The 21,843-nt window shown below is 43.6% G+C and overlaps 1 protein-coding gene across 1 annotated transcript in view; it reads right to left on the reverse strand.

Annotated features, from left to right (window-relative positions):
* Window positions 1–21,843, reverse strand: part of acer3 (alkaline ceramidase 3) — a 222,321-nt gene that overhangs the window by 21,979 nt on the left and 178,499 nt on the right. The gene's annotated exons all lie outside the window — the stretch shown is intronic.

Consider the following 21,843-nt stretch of genomic DNA (forward strand, 5'->3'; position numbering starts at 1 on the left):
GTATATGATAGGTAGAATAGGGGCTGGCTAGAGAGGGGCCAGTATATGATAGGTAGAATAGGGGCTGGCTAGACAGGGGCCAGTATATGATAGGTAGAATAGAGGCTGGCTAGACAGGGGCCAGTATATGATAGGTAGAATAGGGGCTGGCTAGACAGAGGCCAGTATATGATAGGTAGAATAGGGGCTGGCTAGACAGAGGCCAGTATATGATAGGTAGAATAGGGGCTGGCTAGACAGAGGCCAGTATATGATAGGTAGAATAGGGGCTGGCTAGACAGGGGCCAGTATATGATAGGTAGAATAGGGGCTGGCTAGACAGGGGCCAGTATATGATAGGTAGAATAAAGGAGGGGGTGAACGATGACGGATAGGTGGAACCTGTTGAGAAAAATTGGGGGGGGGGGGGGTTAAGGTGGAGGCGGATTTTGGAGGGTGATAAATGGGAAAACAAAGACTACTAGTGCTGGAATCTGATCAGGAAGATGATAATAAGAACCACTGATGAAGAGATGTAGGGAAAATGGAATGAGATGGGGAAGGGTTCTAATGGTGGAAAATGCATGGGGAGTGGATGATGGAACCTGGAGGGTGGGTCAGAAGGAGCACACAGGAGGTGAAGGGTATCTGAAATTAGAAAATCTAATTTTCACAGCAGTGGGTTATGGACTATCCTGGCAAAATATGAGGAGCTGTTCCCAGGAACAACACCTGTGTGAGTGTATATGGAATTTACCAATTATATGAAACTACAATAGTGTCATCTAGTGTCAACTACAGATTCAGTCACTCAAAACCTGGTCTCTATAAGGTGCTGGGGTCTAGCAGTAGTAGCATAAACGTACACCACCACCTCTTTGCAAAGGGGAAAATTGCCCAGGTACAATCACAAGAAATAGGATCCATCCCATCTTGTTCCAGACACCCCACCATAGGAAATATCCTCTCTACAACCAATGATCCAATTCTTAACTATCACGGTTTCACTAACTTGACAACAGCACCGGTCAAAACCCATATCCTCTACCACTAACATATCCAGAGGCAGCTGACACTGAGGTTGTTCACTTCCATCATCCTTGTCTGGAAATATGTTGCCAGTTTGTCATTGCTGGATCTAAATTGTGGACAGGTCTTGGTCTGTACTTGATGGAATTTGAGAATGAAGGGGGGGGGGGGGGGGGGTTGGTCTTATTGAAACATTAGAAATGTTGAGAGGCATGGACAGAGTAGATGTAGAAAGGTTGTTTCCCATGGTGGGAGAGTATAGGACAAGAGAGGACAACTTCAGGATTGAAGGGCATCCGATAAGAACAGAGATGTTTAGCCAGAGAGTGGTGAACTTGTGGAATTTGTTGCCCACTGATATTACTTGACCTGCTGAGTTGCTCTAGCAAATCTCTCTTCTCTTTGGCTTGGCTTCGCGGACGAAGATTTATGGAGGGGGGTAAATGTCCACGTCAGCTGCAGGCTCGTTGGTGGCTGACAAGTCCGATGCGGGACAGGCAGACACGGTTGCAGGGGAAAATTGGTGGGTTGGGGTTGGGTGTTGGGTTTTTTCTCCTTTGTCTTTTGTCAGTGAAGAAAGAAAGGATCTTGGCTTGGTAGATGGCAGTACAGGCTTAGAATCAGTACAAGTGGAGCTAGGCATAAGCTGAACAGTAATCATTGGTGGAGAGTAGTTGATAGGCTTCTGATTGGCGATGTAGGTATATATGATGAGATCTGTAAGCACATAATGAAGCAAATACAGTAATCGTGGGGAAAATGTAACCTGTACATAGACTGGTGAAATGAAATTAGTATGAAGGATGAATAAATGGATTTCTAAATTAGTAAGATGATACAATTTCTCAAGAACAGAACTGTTCAATGAGAAAGGATTAATTAATTGATTAATGAAAGAGGGCCCTAGGAAAGAGTGATTCTAATACCTGTAATGATACAATTTTAGATTGTTCAAAAGTGATGCAGAGGAACACAGAGAAGAGAGGTACAAAAAGTAGATTGGCTGTGGTGGACAATAATGGTTAATACTTGAAGAAAGAGTAGAACAAGTGGCAGCCTTGCATTCCTTTGAGGGACAAATTCACAAGAGGTTCAATGGCAGATTACACCAGAAGTTAAAGAAGGCACGAAATAGAAGGGAAAAGCTTACTAAGTTGCCAGGAAAAGCAATATCCCTGATGGTAGAGAGAGTGTTTCAAGATTCAGCGAAGGATGACTAAATATTAAATTAGGAAGGGAAAACAGAATGGGATTACGCTAGCAGGAAACATTTTAAAAGGTTCAGAAAAAGGAAATGACTAATCAGAGCAAACATGGGTCTCTTGCAGACTGAGACAAAGGAATTTTTTTTATATTGGGAGGGTAAAAGGAATGGCAGAGGAATTAAACAAATGTTTTTGAGCTTGTCATGGAAGAATACCCAAAAATGCATATATATCAGAGAACCAAATCAAGAATGAAATAAATCAGTAAAAGTTCCATTATTGTCACATAATACTACATTTAGAATGTAACATACATGAAACTCTTTGTCTACCGTAAGGAAGACAGAAAGTCACCACTTTGTCCAGCATATTAGAGAATTTAATCAACTGATAAATCCCAAGGTCCTGATTTCCGAACCATCAATGAACCACAGGAACCACCTCACTTTTTTCTCTTCTTTTCCACTATTTTTTTTTTATAAATAGTGTATTTACAAAAGTATAATTTATAGCAATTTTTGCACTTGAAGCGCACAATAACGTTGCCGCAAACCAGCGAATTTCACGGCATGGTCAACACATTCTGATTCTTCATCTCAGAGCTTTGAAAGAGACGTCCATGGGACACACTGATGCTCAGGTCATCATTTTCCTGCAGATTGGAGGGTAGCAAGGCCACCCAAAATGCAAGAGAAGGAAATTATGGAACTTCCCACCTGATAGCTTAACATCAGTAATTGTGAACATGCTGGTCTCTATGGTAAAAGTTGAGATACCAAAGGTGCCTAAAAAACATGAATTTGATTGAGCAACGTCCAGACGAGATGATGTGGACTTGATAATTTACTCAAGTTCTTTGAGGCTGCATCTAATGGGGAAGATTGTGGAAACAACCTATTCTCCTCTTCGGGTGGAAGGTACACATGCCTGAAGACCAGCATCTCTAGGTTCAAGAATAGTTTCTTTACAATGGCTTTCGGGCTCTTGAACCTCCCGTTATTACACCCATCGGGCCTGCTCAGTCACCACAAAAGGAATCCCACGCTCTTGCAACGCCACTTTCAATTCTTGTACTGTGATAGTTACAACTATTTATTTATCGATTCTTTTAATCTCTTTTAATTTAATTCCATGTGTTGTAGTATTTTAGTCACAAAGTATCCATTATCGTCGTCAAACCAGATAATGCAGTGTATCGGATATATATGTGTGATAGTTAATCCTGTGATAAAGTCATCTCTTTTTTCACCCTGACCACCTGCTGATCTGATCTCTCAACACCCCAACTGCAAACTCTAGCCTCGGCCACCTGCCAATCGGAGCTCTTGGCGTCCCAACCGTGAACCGTCACCCCGGCTACCTACCCATCCAAGCTCTTAATGCCCTGAACATGGACTTATCACCTGGTCCCGCCCGGCCATCTGAACTCCCAACACCTTCAACCAGTGGCTCCCAACCTTTTCCTTCCCACTCGCATACCATTTTAAGTATTCCCTATGCCATTGGTGCTTTGTGATCAGTAAGGGATTGCTTAAGGTGGGATGTGGGTGGAAAGAAAAAGGTTGAGAACCACTGTTTTAATCGTGCCTCGTTGACTCGTTATGTGCATGGTTTCAGAACTCCAAAGGAAATGGGCCAATAGCCATTTTTCTCAAGCAAAATATTTTGGTAACAATTGGGTCTAGAGCAGTGGTTTTCAACCTTCCCTTCCCACTCACGCACCACGTTAAGCAATCCCTTACTAATCACAGAGCACCAATGACATAGAGAATACTTAAAGTGGGATGTGAGTTGGAAGAAAAAGGTTGGGAACCACTGCCTTAAATGATGCAGGTATTTACCGCAGTCAAAAGGAACATCCATGTAAAGGTCGACCTCCCCAAATATGACCCCCCAAAAATTTGTCCCCTAAATCGACTATTACACAATTATATACAGTATTCAGATTTTCAGAATGTTTTTGAATAATCTTTGACACAGAAGCTCACTGAATGGGGTGAAAGAACTTGCTGGAGATAACATGATAATGATAGAAGAGTTGGTTAATGACAAACAGGAATAAACAGGTCTTTCTAGGATTGACAGAATCCTAGTAGGGAGCCAGTCACTGTCTTTACTAATGATTTGGGTCAGAAACCAAATGCAACTAGCTCAAGTTTACGAGTTACATAGAGGCTTTTATAGAAATGAGAATATAAAGCTTGGGTAAAACACAGGATTCTGTTGACACCGTGGTTAAGTGGAAAAAAAAAACACACAAACGCTGGAGGAACTGATGGAGGTTTGATGAAGGGTTCAAGTCTGAAACGTTGGTGTTGTATCTTTACCTTTGCTACATAAGGGCACTGTTTGACCTGCTGAGTTTCTCCAGCGTTGGGGTATAAAGCTTCAGAGGTTATCCGCAAAGGTAACGCATGACAGGGTACAAAGTGGAGAAAATGAAGGGGGTTCAACGTTGATTTTTTTTTTACATGGTGAAAGACTGGAAAGTATTAGGCATCCCTGTACACAAGTCGAAATTTTAACCGTGATTGCAAGACGATCCAAGCCTCAGACTAAAGATCAGCTGGTACAATTCCATTGAATTTGATGAAATCACATCTGAAGTAGTTATGTGTCATTTTAATTTTTTTATATAAAAAAGGGTATTCTTTCAAAGGTGCTGCAAAAAAGTTCACCAGCCTGGTTTCTGAGGAGAGATGGAATCAGCCAAGCTTTGGAGTTTAGAAGAACGACAACTGATCATATTCAAACAGACAAAATTATTCGAGTTTGATCGGAAAGGATGAAGCCCCTGGCTAATGAACTTGGAACTCAGAGTAAAGTTCGCAAAAGATTGGCAATTTTGGACTGAAATTAAGAGTTTTTAAAAAAAAACTCAAAGGGTGTGAATCCCAGAGTGCCGTGGATGAATCGTCATCAGCCGCATTCAGAAGAGGAAATTGCAGGATTCAAGGGATATGTGCAGGATAATGACGCTGAGGTAGAAGACCAGCCTCATCTCATTGAATGGTTGAGCAAGCCCAGGGGGATGAATGGACTTCTTCCATTTCTTATGTTCTAAACATCTGTGGTTCCTTGGCTCACAAACCACTGGTATAGTCGGCAAGGGACTGGGTCACAGCTGGTGCAGGAAATCGGAAAGAAAGACACAAGTCCATGAACATGTTGTGCTATAGCAGTTAGGGATGCACAGCTGGACGGCAGAAGAGGGAACATTGCCAACTAGCATTCAGAATGGTTTTACTGTATGGTAATGTTTAACACTGATAATGAGTTGGAACAAGAGTGATTTTAGCAAGATTTGTCAAGAATATAATCATAAACATACATTAGCATCCTCAATCTGGCCGGTTTTCTAAAAAGAGCTGAGAAAATTTAATTCAGTTACAAAGTCCTGATGCTGGGTCTCGACCAAAACATCCACTGTCTCTCAGCCTCCACAAGTGCCCTGCAGCTTGCAATTTTCCTATCTTCTGGAAGGTGAACTAAAAGCGAGAAGTTGATTGAATCAAATTTAATTGAATTGTATTAACGATTTTCCAATGTACTGAGGGACAGTGAAAATATCTCGGAAAGTCAACGCAAGCTTAAGTAAAAACACAAAAATGCTGGAGGAACTCAATGTCCAGAGGAGGTAAAGATATATGTTACGTGTTCTGAAGACCCCAAAACCCAGCAGCAATAGATATGCACCACAACAAAGGGTTACTTAAACAAAAGTTGCTTTTAATTATTTTTGAACATGAAAATAGAATCAAACTTTAACTTATCTCCATTGACTCACTTAACCCCTTTCTAATGTGTAATGTGTAAGTTCAGCAAAGTTCTTTGGTTCACAGTCCAATCTCACTGGTTGCACGCAATTCTTGTACTGTGCACAGAGGTTAACATTAATAAAGTTCACCAGGCTTTGGTGCTTAACAGGTGCTTAAATGGTTACCACTCAGGAGGGTTCTTGCTGGTTCTCAGAGAGAGAGTTTTTCTTGTTCCAGCACATCCACAACTGATTCCTTTTGAATCAACCACTCCAGTGTCTTGCTGACGAAACTTGCCCCCTTCAGGGTTCTCCAGATGATAACCTCTTTCTTTCAGGTCAACACAGAGTTCCTTTCTATTTCCTATTCGTCAGCTAGTCCTCTCCTTTGACCAGGCCGTCTTCCAAAGCTTGCCAGCTTGTCCCTCTGGAACCCATGTCTTACTCTCCTCTTTCTCTCTCACTCCCTCCCAATCTGAGAGCAAAGCCCACTTTTTTCTCTGCTCTCTGCCTGCCAAGATCACATGACCTTTCAGACAGTAAGTTCTGTTTTCCAGACAAAGATGCTACTACCTGTTGTTCCATTTGTTGCCTTTTGCAAATAACAGTCCATCATGAGTCTCTGAGCCCTCTTGCAAAAGCTCCTGCAAAAATTCTGTTTTAATGTGCTTGTGTGTGACCTGCTCTAACAAATCTTTCCCAATTTATCTCCCAAACACCTCCATATACTCTGTCACATATATATCCAACTTTCTGGGCCTGAGCCCTTCATCAAGGTATGAGCAAAAAGCAGGCAGGTGCCTGAATAAAAAAAGCTAGGGTAGAGAAACATCCAAAATGCCCTCCTTATTCAAAAAAACATGGCTTCCCCTCTTCTGCCATCAACTCAGCCCTCACCTGGATATCGTGCATTACCCACACATCTGCCCTGGCCAACTACGCCCACACACACAACAGGATCCCCCTTTTCCTCACTTACCATGCCACCAACATCAGCATCCAACCATTTCTGCCACCTACTACGAGATCTCACCACCAGACACATATTCCCCTCTTCTCTCCTCTCTGTCTTCCGCAGAGAATGCACCCTTCAGGACACCCTCGCCCACTCCTTCCTCCCCACCAATCGCCCCCTTGGCACTATCCCACGACCACAGGAGGGGCTGCATTTTCACTCAGACTTCCTCCTTCACCACCATTCAAGGAACTAAACAGTTCTTCCAAGTGAAGCAACATTTCACTTGCAAATCTGCAGGGGTCATCTACTGCATCCAGTGCTCCAGTTGTAGTTGCCTCTCCATTGGAGAGACTGGATGCAAACTGGGAGATCGCTTTGCAGAGCACATTCCCTCTGTCTGCCGCAATAGTGGGGATCTCCCAGTGGCCATCCATTTCAATTCCTCTCCCCCCCCACCCACACATTCCCATGCCGGGATCTCTGTCCATGGCCTCATGCACTGCCAGACTGAGACCAAATGCAAATTGGAAGAATGACACCTGGGCACTCTCCTACCTGATGTCATTAATGTTGACCTCTCCAGTTTCCATTAGCTTCCCCCTCCACCATCATCCCTCACCACCCCATCTCTCTCTTTCCCTATCCCTATGTCTCCTTTCTTTTGCTCTGTCTCTCTCCTCTCCTTTTCCTTCTGTCTGCTTTTGTCCAGCTCTGTATTCACAGAGCTACACCCCTCCCCTGATTAATTCTCATCTTTCCTCCTATCCATGTCCAATTATCACCCTCTGCCTATGGTCCTGTGCTCCTCCCCCATTGTTTTTTTCAAGAAAAATATAGAAATGCTGGAGGATCTCCGCTGGTCTCACAGCGTCCACAGGAGGTATATAACCAACGGCTCAGACTCGAGTCCTTCTTCAAGGTTACCAGGAGCTATTCAGCCAATCGAGTCTACATTGCCATTTAATCATGAGCTGATCCATTTTCCCACTCAGCCCCACTGCCTGGCCTTCTCCCCCAATAAACTAAACAAGAACCTATCAATCTCTGCCTTAAATATACCCAATGGCCTGGTCTCAACAACTGTCTGTGGTGACAAATTCCAGATTTACCACCCTTTGGCTGAAGAAATTCCTACCTAACAATGTTCTAAGTGGACTCCCTCTAATCCCGAAGTTGATCCCTCTTGTCCTAGACCCTTCCACTATGGGAAACAACCTTTCCACACCTACTCTGTCCATGCCTTTCAGCATTCAAAATGTTTCAATGAGATTCCCCCCTCATTCTCCAAAATTCCAACAAAGTTTTAAGTTTTTACTAGAATCACAGCATCTGCAGACATTTTTGTTTCCACCTGCTTATTCAAGTACCTTTATTTGTCGCCTTAAAACCATCCTGCAAAGCAGTGCCACGGTAAAAAAAAGTTCTTCAAGATCATGGTGCTGCATAAAAACAACTCAAAACGACAAAAAGAGCGTAAGTATAGTAGCACCAGGTTGGAAGAGGCCGCTGCGAGCAACTGCCATGCCACCATCTTGGATCTTAGCGCCATTTTATCCCCACAGGAAACAACAACATCATCAAACTAGACTATTTATTTAAATGGTATCTGTTTTGGAAAAGGGGAGATGCAGCGAGACTTGGGTGTTGCTGTGCATCAGTCATTGAAAGTGGGCGTGCAGGTGTGGCAGGCGGTGAGGAAGGCGAATGGTATGTTGGCGTTCATAGCGAGAGGATTTGAGCACAGGAGCAGGGAGATCCTGCTGCAGCTGTACAGGGCCTTGGTGAGACCACACCTGGAGTACTGCATGCAGTTTTTGGCACCTTATCTGAGAAAGGACATCCTTGCCTTGAAGGGGGTGCAGAGAAGGTTCACCAGGGATGGAGGGGCTCGCATGTGAAGAAAGGTTGGATAGACTAGGCTTGTATTCTCTGGAATTTAGAAGATTGAGGGGGATCTTATAGAAACGTATGAAATTCTTAAGGGTTCAGACAGACTAGAAGCAGGTAAGTTGTTTCCAATGCTGGGAAAAACTAGATCCAGGGACACAGTTTAAGAATAAGGGGGAAGTTTTTTTTAGGACTGAGATGAGGAAATATTTCTTCTCTCCTCTCAGAGGGTGGTATATCTGTGGAATTACTTGCCACAGGAAGTAGTTGAGGCTGGTTCCTTGTCAATATTTAAGTGTAGGTTAGATTTGACCCTTGTGGCTAAGGGGATCAGGGGGTATGGGGAGAAGGCAGGAACCGGGTACTGAACAGCCATGATCATATTGAATGGCAGTGTAGGCATGAAGGGCCAAATGGCCTACACCTGCACCTATTTTTCTATGTTCTATTTCTCTTTCATTCAAACTACAATTTACACAAAACTAGCTAAAATATCTAAAAAATAGTGCTACAACACATTAATTATCAAAAACTAGGTAATGGGCACAGTAAAGACTGGTTGCAATATCATTAGACTCTAAATGGTAAAATGTTTACTAGCTTGAATGAAGAAACTGTTAACCCGGTCCAGAGGGGCTATTGCGGGCTACTGCCGCACTGCAATCTTAGGCCAGGTTTACTGGACTCTCGATATTAAAAGTCTGCCACCTTGAGAGGAAACCGCTCCGCAGTTCACAATACCCCAAAGCCTCGGCACCATCCGCCACGAGGCACCGTGATCCAGGGTGATGCATCCTCCAGGGCCCTTGAACTGGGCACACGACTCTGCTGCTCCGGACACCACAGAACACCTACTCCGATTATGCCATGTTGTCTCATCGACCAACGGACAACAAGTGACGCCGATGCCAAAGACCAGAGGCCACATCTCCACAGCAGAGGCTTGGTCCCCTCAGGTGTCAAGGCCGCATCAGAGGCTTTGCTTCCCTCAGCAGTCAAGTCTGCCCAACTTTGGAGGTCTGCTCTTGCTTGGCGATTCCCTCATTGCAGTACCCATTTCACGGAGTTCCAATGTCTATTTTCATCCAATCAAAATTGTACACAGCACCTGCTTAGGGAATTACTGTAGCACCAGGTCTAGATAGACCCTGCGCGCTGCTGCCACACCACCATCTTGGACAGAAGCCTGCCTGCTTTTTGCTCATTCTTGATGAAAGGCTCAGGCCTGAAACATTCAGAGGGCTCTCTGATTTACAGGCTGTTTACAGGGGTGCACGCAGAGTCAGGTATCCAGAACTGCTGGAAGATCAACTACCTCATGAAACACTTGGATCTGCCCGAAACCTGTTGGTCTTTTAGCACACAGAGATGCTGGTGCAGGAATGCTGCTGACGCAGTCATTTTCAATGCGCCCCCCACTCCAGGGCCACAGCACATTTAAAGGGGGGGGGGTAAGGCATGGAATAAAATCATAAAATATTTAAAATGTTTTTTTAATGCAGTTAGTAGAAGTACAGAAGAAACCAAATGAACTTGACTGCTTCACAGGCCCATAAATTTTGATCAGAGTCCTAGGGGGCCATAGCCCCCCAAAAAAAGGTTGAGACTACAGGAGCAGTAACAACCGTCTGCTGAAGATGTTTTCAAGCTGACGATTGTTTTCATTCTTGTAAAATGCAGTTGGACTTAACAGAAATCATATTTGACCAATTTGCCGGTGTTCTCTGAATAAGCAAACGTTTGTTTTGGATAAAGGGTGGACGTATTACACTTAGATTTGTAGAAGGCACTTATACACCCACGACTGTGGGGCCAGGCACAATTCCAATGCTATCTACAAGTTTGTTGATGACACCACAGTCGTCGGCAGAATCCTACACGACAATGACAGAGCGTGCAGGAGGGAGATCAATCCACTCTTTGAGTGGTGGAACTCTAACAACCTTGCGCTCAATGTTGGCAAAATCAGAGATGATTATGGACCTCAGGAGGAAGTCAGGGGAACATGACCCAATGGCTAAGTAGTGGAGAGGTTCAAGAACTTCAAATTCCTGGGTGTCAACATCTCCAAGGATCTATCCTGGAGCCTCCATGTTGATGCAATCACAAAGTCTCGCCAGCCGCTCTACTTGGAGATGTTTGAGGATGGAGCTAGCGGAGTTGTTCAAGTGAACCGGTACGGACTTAAAGGGCCGACATGGCCTGTTTCCGTGCTGTAAACGGTTATATGGTTATATGTAATGGCTGTTCTAGAGTCCTTCCGTTACCAGGCATTGAGGAACTGAGGCTGAAAGGAATCCCCTCAAACAACGGAGTGGCAGAAACAAGAAGGTGCCACAGTGGTGGTTATGGTATATATAAATGAATGTAACAATGTGATGAAACTATGGGAAAAGACTTTTGAATGTTTTTCTTTTTGTAAATAATTTATTGTGAATAAAGTTTATTGTTGGTGATAAAGTATCTTACCTCCTATAGTCGCTGTGAGACCTGCCGAGTGTTTTTTGTGTTTTTAACAACAATTAAGCGTCTGCAGGTTTTCGTGTTTCACTCCATGCTTAAATATAGCAGGGAGTGCAATAATAAAACAAAGTGCTGGGTGTGCCCATCTTTTATCAATGAGAGGTCTTATTAGCCAACTTGCTGGTGTCACATGGGATAATCAGAATACAGTAAAACCCCTGGTGTTCGACACCTATAGGGTTTGGAAGGAGCTGGATAAGTGAATTTTCTAGTTGCTTGAGATTGTGTGTTGTGTGGATTGGTAAACGAATGGAAAAGCATGCCAATTTTAAACTCCGTATATTTTAGTTGTTTATTTTCTGCAATTTTTTTGCCAGTTGCTTGAGGCTTCCAGTTGCTTGAATTCTAGATAATGAGTTTAATAAAGTTCAGTCACCAGTGCTTGTTGAATTACATGCATGGAAGGAAATTATGGCTAATGTGTCAATAAGCAAAAAAAAAAAATCACTCCAACAAAATCATTGAGACAGGAAGGTTCACACATGATTAAAGTTACATTTCATTTACAGGAATTGGTGGATTTGTATCAAATTAATCTGTAAAGCACTCATTTTCAAAAAGATTATTTGAGCCTCAACGAGTGCATGGGTCAGAAAGCTTAAGAGGGATAAGTGCTGAACATGGGCAAACGGGGTAGAGATAAGTGCTGAACATGGGCAAACGGGGATCTAGTGGGTAGACAATTTGGTCAACATGGACAAATTGGGGTGAAGGGCCTTCTTCCATTCTGCAAGACTCTGCGACTCAAAGATAATAGGAAGGAAACAATTCCTTATCACTGCTTTTTGACCTTTCTTAAACAAACTGTTGACTCAAATGCTTTTTTCCATGAAGATAATACCTCTAAGCATCCAGTTACACTCTGTGACCGTCTAGCAACCTCAGCTCCAGGCAATGTCTGGCTTGCTTGATCTACAAATCGCCTTCAGCTGGCAGATGTCAAATTAAATAAGATTATTCAACTATGTGTATTTAATCGGTAATATAGCCCGTTTCACTGGATAGACGATTTTGATACTGTCAGAAACAGTCATGATAACGTGTCGTACATCACTAGAGGGCTACTTGAAGGCTGCTTTGCTGGGGAACAGCTTGTGTTTCAACAGCAGAATTTAATTGCTGAGCTTTGGGCCAAACAGGATTAGGTTACTGTTGCAATCTTGATTGTGCACTGGTGAGAGGTAATAGGAGAACTAGTTAGGATTTACACAGCGGCTTCTTAAGAGAAAGCTATTGGTGCACAAGAGAGACTGGACCAAGGGGAATTGGTCAATAAGTTAAGTGGAAGTCAAAGTGCAAACGAAGTTGGAATGGCTCATTCTGATAAAAAAATTCTACAACCACACATCTTAAAGTTCTTCACATTAAAAGACAAAGATCTTTACATTCAAATAGGAGGCGAAACAAGAGCAGAAATAGAGGACATTAAATAAGAGAGAACGCAGATGCTGGAACAATGCAGCAACAACTCAGCAGGCCAGTCAACATCCATGGAAAGCAATAAATAAGTCGACTTTTTGGGGCAAAGCCCTTCATCATGAATTGCAAGAAACGGCAGATGCCCGAATAAAAGGGTGAGGGAGGGGGAGGAGTAAAGGTTGGCAGATGATAGGTTGGGGGTGGGGGGAGGGTTGTGGAGATGAAATAGGGAAAAAAGAAGCCAAGTCAATTACACCGGTGCCCAAGAAGGGTGCAGTAACCTGCCTTAATGACTATCGACCAGTAGCACTTCCTGTTTTGAAAGGCTGATGTGGAAGTATATCAGCTCCTGTCTGAGCAGTGACATGGATACGTTCCAGTTCGCCTATCAGGTAAACAGGTCTATGGAGGATGCCATGTAATGGGCTCTACAGAAAGCCTTGGAACACCTGGACAGTAAAGATACATTCAACAGGATGGTCTTTATCGACTACAGTTCAGGATTTAACATCATCACCCTCAAAACTGATCAGCAAACTCCAAGTCCTGGGATTCAACACCTCACTATATCATTGGATCATGGATTTCTTCACTTCCACACCACAATCAGTGAAGATTGATAAGAACATCTCCATATTCTTACCCCTCTGCTCCATTCACTTTACACCTTCATCTGTGTGGCTTGTAATTGATCTGTGTTAATAGTATTATTTAGGATAAGGTTAAGCTATATTACTTATAAAAATTTTTAGTAAATTATAGTGTTAAAATATTGTATATGTATTCTTAGTAAAACGGACAAATCCCCTGGTCCTCATGGGATGATCCCAGGGTACTGAGGGAAATGGCGGGAGTTATAGTCGATGCGTTGGTAGTCATTTACCAAAATTCTCTGGATTCTGGACAGGTCCCAGCAGATTGGAAGACAGCAAATGTCACACCACTTTTTAAAAAAAGGATGGAGGCAGAAGACAGATAACTATGGGCCAGTTAGTTTAACATCTGTAGTCAGGAAAATGCTTGAAGCTGGCATTAAGGATGAACTAGCAAGACATTTAGAACAAAAGAGTTCCATCAGGCAGATGCAGCATAGATTCAGAAAGGGCGGGTCTTGTTTGACAAACTTACTGGAGTTCTTTGAGGATATAATGGGTGCGGTGGATAGAAGGGAACAAGTTGATGTTGTATATTTGGATTTCCAGAAGGTGTTTGATAAGGTGTTGCACAAGAGGCATCAATAAGATATGGATGAATAGAGTCAGGGGAAGTATATTGGCGTGGATTGACAGAAGGCAGAGAGACAGCATAAGTTGGTATTTTTCTGATTGGCAGACAGTGGTAAATGGGGGGCTGCAGGGGTCAGTGCTGGACCCTCAGCTGTTCACCATTTACAATGATGATTTGGAAGAGGGGACAGAGTGTCGTGTAGCCAAGTTTGCAGATGATATTAAATTGAATGGAAAAGCAAGTTGCACAGAGGATGTGGAAAGGCTGCAAAAGGATATAGTTCAGTTAGGTGAGTGGGCAAAGATCTGGCAGATGGAATGCAACGTTAGTAAATGCGAGGTCATCCACTTTGGTTGGAAAAAAATAGAAGAGCAGATTATTATTTAAATGGTGGAAAACTGCAGGACTTGGGAGTGCTTGTGCAAGAATCACAAAAAGTTGGGTTGCAGGTACAACAGATTAAGAAGGCAAATGGAATGTTGGCCTTCATTGCTAGAGGAGATAAATTCAAAGCAGGGAGGTCATGCTGCCACTATATAAGGCACTGGTGAGGCTGCACCTGGAGAATTGTGTGCAGTTTTGGTCTCCATCCTTGAGGAAGGATATACTGGCCTTGGAGGCAGTCCAGAGGAGGTTCACCAGGTTGATCCCGGAGATGAGGGGGTTGACCTACGAGGAAAGACTAAATCGCCTGGGATTATACTCACTCCAATTCAGAAGAATGAGAGGAGATCTTGTAGAAACGTATAAAATTATGAAAGGGATGGATAAGATAGAGGCAGGAAATTGTTTTCACTGCTAGATGATACCAGAACTAGGGGACACAGACTCAAGATTCAGGGGAGTACATTTAAGACGGAGATGAGGAAATTTTCCCAGAGAGTAGTGAATCTGTAGAATTCTGAACATAGGGAAGCAGTTGAGGCAACTTCATTAAACATATTTAAGGTTTAGTTAGATAGATTTTTACATAAAAAAGGAATTAAAGAATATGGGGAAAAGTCAGGTAGATTTAATTGAGTCTTATTGCTCCGAATCATGGGTCCTCTACCGGCATCACCTACGGCTCCTAGAACGCTTCCACTAGCGTTGTCTCCGCTCCATCCTCAACATTCATTGGAGCGACTTCATCTCCAACATCGAACTACTCGAGACGGCAGAGGCCGATAGCATCGAATCCACGCTGCTGAAGATCCAACTGTGCTGGGTAAGTCACGTCTCCAGAATGGAGGACCATCGCTTTCCCAAGATCGTGTTATATGGCGAGCTCTCCAATGGCCACCGAGACAGAGGTGCACCAAAGAAGAGGTACAAGGACTGCCTAAAGAAAGCTCTTGGTGCCTGCCCCATTGACTACCGCCAGTGGGCTGATATGGCCTCCAACCGTGCATCTTGGCGCCTCACAGTTCGGCGGGCAGCAACCTCCTTTGAAGAAGACCGCAGAGCCCACCTCACTGACAAAAGACAAAGGAGGAAAAACCCAACACCCAACCCCAACCCACCAATTTTCCCCTGCAACCGCTGCAACTGTGTCTGCCTGTCCCGCATCGGACTTGTCAGCCACCAACGAGCCTGCAGCAGACGTGGACATTTACCCCTCCATAAATCTTCGTCCGCGAATCCAAGCCAAAGAAGAATTGAATGGCAGAGCAGGGTCGATGGGGGCTGGATGGCTGACTCCTGCTCCTATTCCTGATGTACTCTGACAATAAATTTAAAGAGGTGACTGGAGGAAGAGGCAGTAGGCTGATCAAAATGCACTTTGATAGGAGGAAATGAAAGAGTAGGAACTGGAAGATGAGAAGAAGAGGGATGAGATAGATACAGGTAGCTGATAAGTTGGCAAAGAGAGCTAGAGGTTGAAAGGTATGTGGAGCTGGGACAGGTGGAGTTGGGAGGTGGTGGGCAATATGAGGCAGAGGACAGGAGTATAAAAGGCAGGTGGGATGAAGGGTGGGCAATAAGCAGAGGCACAAAGGTGGGGGACGTGAGGGAAATGGGCAGACGGAGGAGGGGTAAATTTCATGACCACTGCAACTACTGTAAAGCCATCAAAAAATCTGCTGAAGGAATTCAACAGCTTGAGCAGCATCTGTGGGAAAAGATGAATTGTCAACATTTCGGGCTAGAATCTTTCAACAAGTCTTGATGGGTTCCAACCCAAATGTTGACCATTCTTTTTCCCCCACTGATACTGCTCGACCTGCGGAGTTTCTCCAGCCTATGGTTTGTTATTCCAGCATCTACAGTTTCTCGTGTGTCTACTGCAGATAGGGTGCGAGGTCAGGAAAATTAGATTGTTGTGGAATAGGTTTATAGAGGTTGGCACAACATCGTGGGCTGAAGGGCCTATCCTGTACTGCAATGCTCTATGTTACAATCTACTGTCCTGATCTAGGCTCTGAAATTCTACTCCTGCCACATTCAGCAAGATATTACGGAGCAAAATGTAAAATGCTGTCAGTCACTTGCTGAAAAGCTTCACTGCCATGGTGATTGGTCTGGTTATGAACCTCATGATCCTAAGTGTTGGAGTTGATTCAGATTGGACACACTGGGAGTCAGTTTGGACAGATGATCAGACTGAGATTTCCTCAGTTCAATGTAACTGGAGCACATTGGCAGCTGCTTCAGCAAGTGGTATTTAGCAACTGTAGTACTTGGAAATCATTCCCAGGAGTCTTTAGTTTTTCACATTTAATAGAGGGTGGGTATTTATTCAACTAGAAAATGAAGGCAGAGTGCCAACGCTCCACATGATAGAGTCTAAGCTGCTTTCTTACCAAGACATTTGCACGGTGTTCAGAATAATGGATCAAACTATTAGCAGAATAGTTTTAAAGTATTGAATTCTTTATTGATCATTGTATTTTAATATTGCAATCCCTGGCGTCGATTTAAAGTGCTCATTGTTTCAGAATTCATTCCTCTCACGCAAGAAGAGAACTTTTCTGGAGAATAGTGAATGGTTAACTTTCTGCGCTTTTTTTTGCTTGGCATCGGCTTTACAGCCTGGCTTGACTTTTTGCACAGGCATCAGGACATAATTATAAAGACATCTTGCATGGTGAATTACAGCTGCTAGAGTTGTCCTGAAGGATCAACATGCTGGCTAATCAAACAATGAGCTGCTGGAAGGAACTCTGTGTTCTCATCAACCTCATCTGTCCCATGGGTAAAAATAGTTAGTCAACATTTTGGGTTGTCTCTCTTTATCAAGACAAAAGTAAAAACTGAGTGATGTAGTGGCTCCTCCTTTTTGTTTACTGAAAGGGGCTCAACTTGAAACATTGACCTACAATTTCTGCCCATGAATGGTGCCCAACCCACCTAACAGCACTTTGTTTGCTCAAGATCTCTGTATGTGCAGTTTTTGTATTTCTCTTTACTGCAAAAGGAGTAGATGAGGCAGAATTTGTTTATTATGTCCACAGAGGATTACTGATACAGTATGTGGACCAGCCAATGAGAGGAGAGGCCATACTGGATCTAGCACTAGGTAATGAATCTGGTCATGTATCAGACCTCTCGGTGGGGAAGTATTTCGGTGAAAGTGAGACCATAATTCCCTGATCTTTAGCACAGCGATGGACAAGGACAAGGACAAGCATCGAGTCCACGCTGCTGAAGATCCAGCTGCGTTGGGTGGGTCACGTCTCCAGAATGGAGGACCATCGCCTTCCCAAGATCGTGTTATATGGCGAGCTCTCCACTGGCCACCGTGACAGAGGTGCACCAAAGAAAAGGTACAAGGACTGCCTAAAGAAATCTCTTGGTGCCTGCCACATTGACCACCGCCAGTGGGCTGATATCGCCTCCAACCGTGCATCTTGGCGCCTCACAGTTTGGCGGGCAGCAACCTCCTTTGAAGAAGACCGCAGAGCCCACCTCACTGACAAAAGGCAAAGGAGGAAAAACCCAACACCCAACCCCAACCAACCATTTTTCCCCTGCAGCCGCTGCAACCGTGTCTGCCTGTCCCGCATCGGACTCGTCAGCCACAATCGAGCCTGCAGCTGACGTGGACTTTTACCCCCTCCATAAATCTTCATCCGCGAAGCCAAGCCAAAGAAAAAAGAGAAAAAAGGACAAGGAGAGAACACAAAATGGTAAAGTGTTTAATTGGTGAAGTTCTAATTACAATAGGATTAGACAGGAACTGGGGAGAGTAAATTGGGAAGAGCACAGAAGTAATGTGGACCATGTTTAGGGACCACATATATGGGGGTCTGGCTCAGTATGTCCCACTGAGACAGGGAAAAGATGGTAGGATAAGGGAACTTCAGTTGACAAGAAGTGAGACAGCTAGTGAAGAGGAAGAAGGAGTCATACAGAAGGTTTAAGAAGCAAAAGACAGGAAAAGGTTTGAGAATATGAGAATTATAGGTAGCCAGGAAGGAACAAGACTCCGAGAAGGGGACATGAGATGGCCTTGGCAAGTAGGATTAAAAAAAATTCTAAGGCATTCTGTACATAGATGAAGAACTGAAGGATGACTTGGGAGTAGGTTGTGCCACTTAAGGGAATATGTACCTGGAGGCAGAGGATATTGGGAGGTCCTACGTGAATATTTTGCTTCAGTGTTCATCAGAGAGAGGGATCTTGTCAATGTGTGGTCTGTTTCAAACAAGCCTGTGTGTTGGAGCACATTCAGGTTAAGAGGAAGAGATGGATCTTCTTAAAAACATTCAAATTGATAAGTCCCAAGGACCAGATGAGGTATATCCCGGGTTACTACAGGAAGCAAGGGAAAAGTGTGCTGGGGCTTTGGCAATGATCTTTGCATCCTCTCTGGCCACAGGGAAGGTACTGGAGGACTGGAGAAGGGCCCCCTGGTTTAAAAAAGGTAGTAGGAAAAATCCTGAGAATTATAGACCAGTGAGTCTTACTCCAGTGGTGAGAAAACTAGTGACAGGATTTAGGGAAGCATCGTCTTCTTGGGGATAACACCATGGCTTTGCAAGGGGTAGGTCATGCCTCACAAGCCTAAATGAGATTTCCAAAGAAGTGACAAAGGTAGGGCATTTGACGAGGTCCTCTACGAGACTTGTTCAGAAAGTCATGAGGCATGGGATCGATCCATGTTACCATGGCTGTGTGGATTTTAAAATGGCTTGCATGTGAAAAGAAGTGGACAGAAAGTATTTTGCCTGGAGGTCAGTGACTAGTGGAATTCTGCAGGTATCCGTTTTAGGACTTCCTGCCCTTTGTGATTTTTATAAATGACCTGGATGGAGAAGTAGAGGAATGGAGTCAGGAAGTTTGCAGCTGACATGAAGGTTGGAGGTGTAGTCGATAGTGTAAAATGTTGTCATAGGCTACAACAGGATATAGACAGGATGCAGTTTGGCAGAAAAGTGGCAGACGGAGATCAATCTGGCAGCATGGTAAGGATAGCGGTTAGCACAATGCCTTTACAGCACCAGTGATCAAGATCAGGGTTTGAATCCCGCGCTGTCAGTAAGGAGTTTGAATGCTCTCCCCATATCTTCATGGGTTTTCCCCAGGAGCTCCGGTTTCCTCCCACCATTCAAAACATACTGGCAGTGTCAGTTAATTGGGTATAAATTGGACAGTATGGGCTTGTGGGCTGAAATGGCCTGTTACCGTGCTGTATGTCTAAAAACAAAGTGTGAAGTGATGCATTTTGGAAGGTCAAACTAGAAGGCAGAGTACATGGTTAATGGAAGAATACTTAACAGAGGGACCTTGAGATTCAAATCTATAGGTCTCTCATGTTTAACTGGTAGGTCGATAGGCAAGTTAAGAAGGCTTATGGTATTTTGGCCTTCATTAGTCAGGAATTGAGTTCTATAAAAGGCTGCAGCACTACAAAACTGATTAGAAAACGCTTGGAATATTGTGTTTGATTCTGGTAATCTCATTACCGGAAGAAGGTTGAACTTTGGAGAGGGTGCAGAGATTTACCAGGAGGTTGCCTGTATTAGAGAACGTGTCTTTTAAAGCAAGGTTAACAGAGCTAGGGCTTTTCTCTTTGAAGCGAAGAAGGATGAGAGGTGACTTAATAGAGGTCTGTAAAATTGTTAGAAAGCCAGCAACTTTTTCCCAGGCGAGATTATCAAACATCAGAGGACATCTGTACAAGGTGAGGGGAGGAAAAATGTAAGAGGCAAGTTTTCTTACAGAGAGGGAAGTGGGTCCCTGGAATGCATTGCCAGGTATAGTGGTGGAAGATGGTGCTAAAGGGTCATTTAAAAGACTCTTTGACAGATACATGGATGCAAGAAAAATAGGGATTATGAAGTAGGAAAGGTTGAGTTTGTTCAGTAAATTTATATAGGTTGGCACAGCATCATGGGGTCGAAGGGCCTGTACTGACTGTGCTGCAGTTTTCTATGTTCTGGCACCTATGTGCATTTAATACTATATACCATAGCACTAAAAAGGAGTGAAAATAAAGAAATGAAAGAGAAATATCAGGGAAAGAGCAGAGAGTAATTGGATATGCTTGGAGAGGTAGTGCATTGTGGTGAATGGAAATCTTTGGTATTATAAATGTTCCACACCTCAATTCTTTTACCACAGAACCAGGCTGACATCCTTCTGTTTCTCAAATGCCCTGTAAGACAGAATCTTAAATAAGCCTGCACTTTTATTTCATATAGTGTCTTAATTATGGACAAGCAAAGGGGATTTCTATTGCAGTGATCTAGGCTGGACTTGATCCTGTACCTAGAGTAGTTTGAAAGCTTTTCTCTATCTGCGTATTTGCCTCATTTTATTTTTGTGGGAGTTTTTTGAATCTTCTCATCCATTTAAGATCCTACTTTAACCATTTGGCCTTTAACCATCTTCAACTTCCAAGTTAATTTCCTCGTTTCTCAAATCCATTTTGTCCTCCTTGGAGCAGGCCTTTAAACCGATCTCCATGACACTTTGCATGATCTCTCCCACTTTAACAACTTTCAGTTCCCTTATCCTGACTGCCTTATTTTCCCCATGGAAACTGTACATTTCAATCTCCCATAAGAAAGACTTCAAGGCTGTCTGCTTCTTCCTGGATAATCGACCTCAACAGTTCCCCTCCACCATCCTCCTCTGTCAGGCAGAATTTGCACTCACCCTCAACAATTTCTCTTTCAACTCCCACTTTCTCCAGATCAAAGGGGTAGCTATCTGAAGGCAGTGGAGACCAATTCCCTGCATGCTTTCAAGAAAGAATAGATAGAGCTCATAAAGATAGCAGAGTCAAGGGATATGGGGAGAAGGCAGGAACGGGGTACTGATTGTAGATGATCAGGCATAATCACAATGAATGGCGGCGCTGGCTCGAAGGGCCGAATGGCCTACTCCTCCATCTATTGTCTATTGTCTACATTCTGGTGACTCTTACTTTTGGAGATGTTCAGATGGATATAAAACACCAATGAATATTCAAAGAAAAGTCATACATTTCTATCTAGCACTGTGGTTAACCAACTTTAATGGATCAAATTTCTTGTCTTTATCATATTGTTTTGTGTGGAAGCTGTCTTTGAACAACTGGCCAGCTGTCTTCCCTCATTATAACGGTGACTACAAGGCTATAAAGAGCTTCAGAATATCTTGAGTTGGTTCCAAAAGGAAGGGTGACACGGTTAGCATAGCAGTTAACACAACACCATTAGAACACCGCTGCAACCATGCCTGCCTGTCCCGCATCGGACTTGTCAGTCACCAACGAGCCTGCAGCAGACGTGGACATACCCCTCCATAAATCTTCGTCCGTGAAGCCAAGCCAAAGAAAAATTAGAACACCAGTGACCTGGGTTCAAATCCAGCACTGTCTGTAAGGAGTTTGATCAAGTGGGTTTCTTCTGGGAACTCCAGTTTCTTTCCCCCCCCATCCTTCAAAAACA

The sequence above is a fragment of the Narcine bancroftii genome, chromosome 7, assembly GCF_036971445.1.
Source record: "Narcine bancroftii isolate sNarBan1 chromosome 7, sNarBan1.hap1, whole genome shotgun sequence".
In the NCBI taxonomy this organism is placed as follows: Eukaryota; Metazoa; Chordata; class Chondrichthyes; order Torpediniformes; family Narcinidae; genus Narcine; species Narcine bancroftii.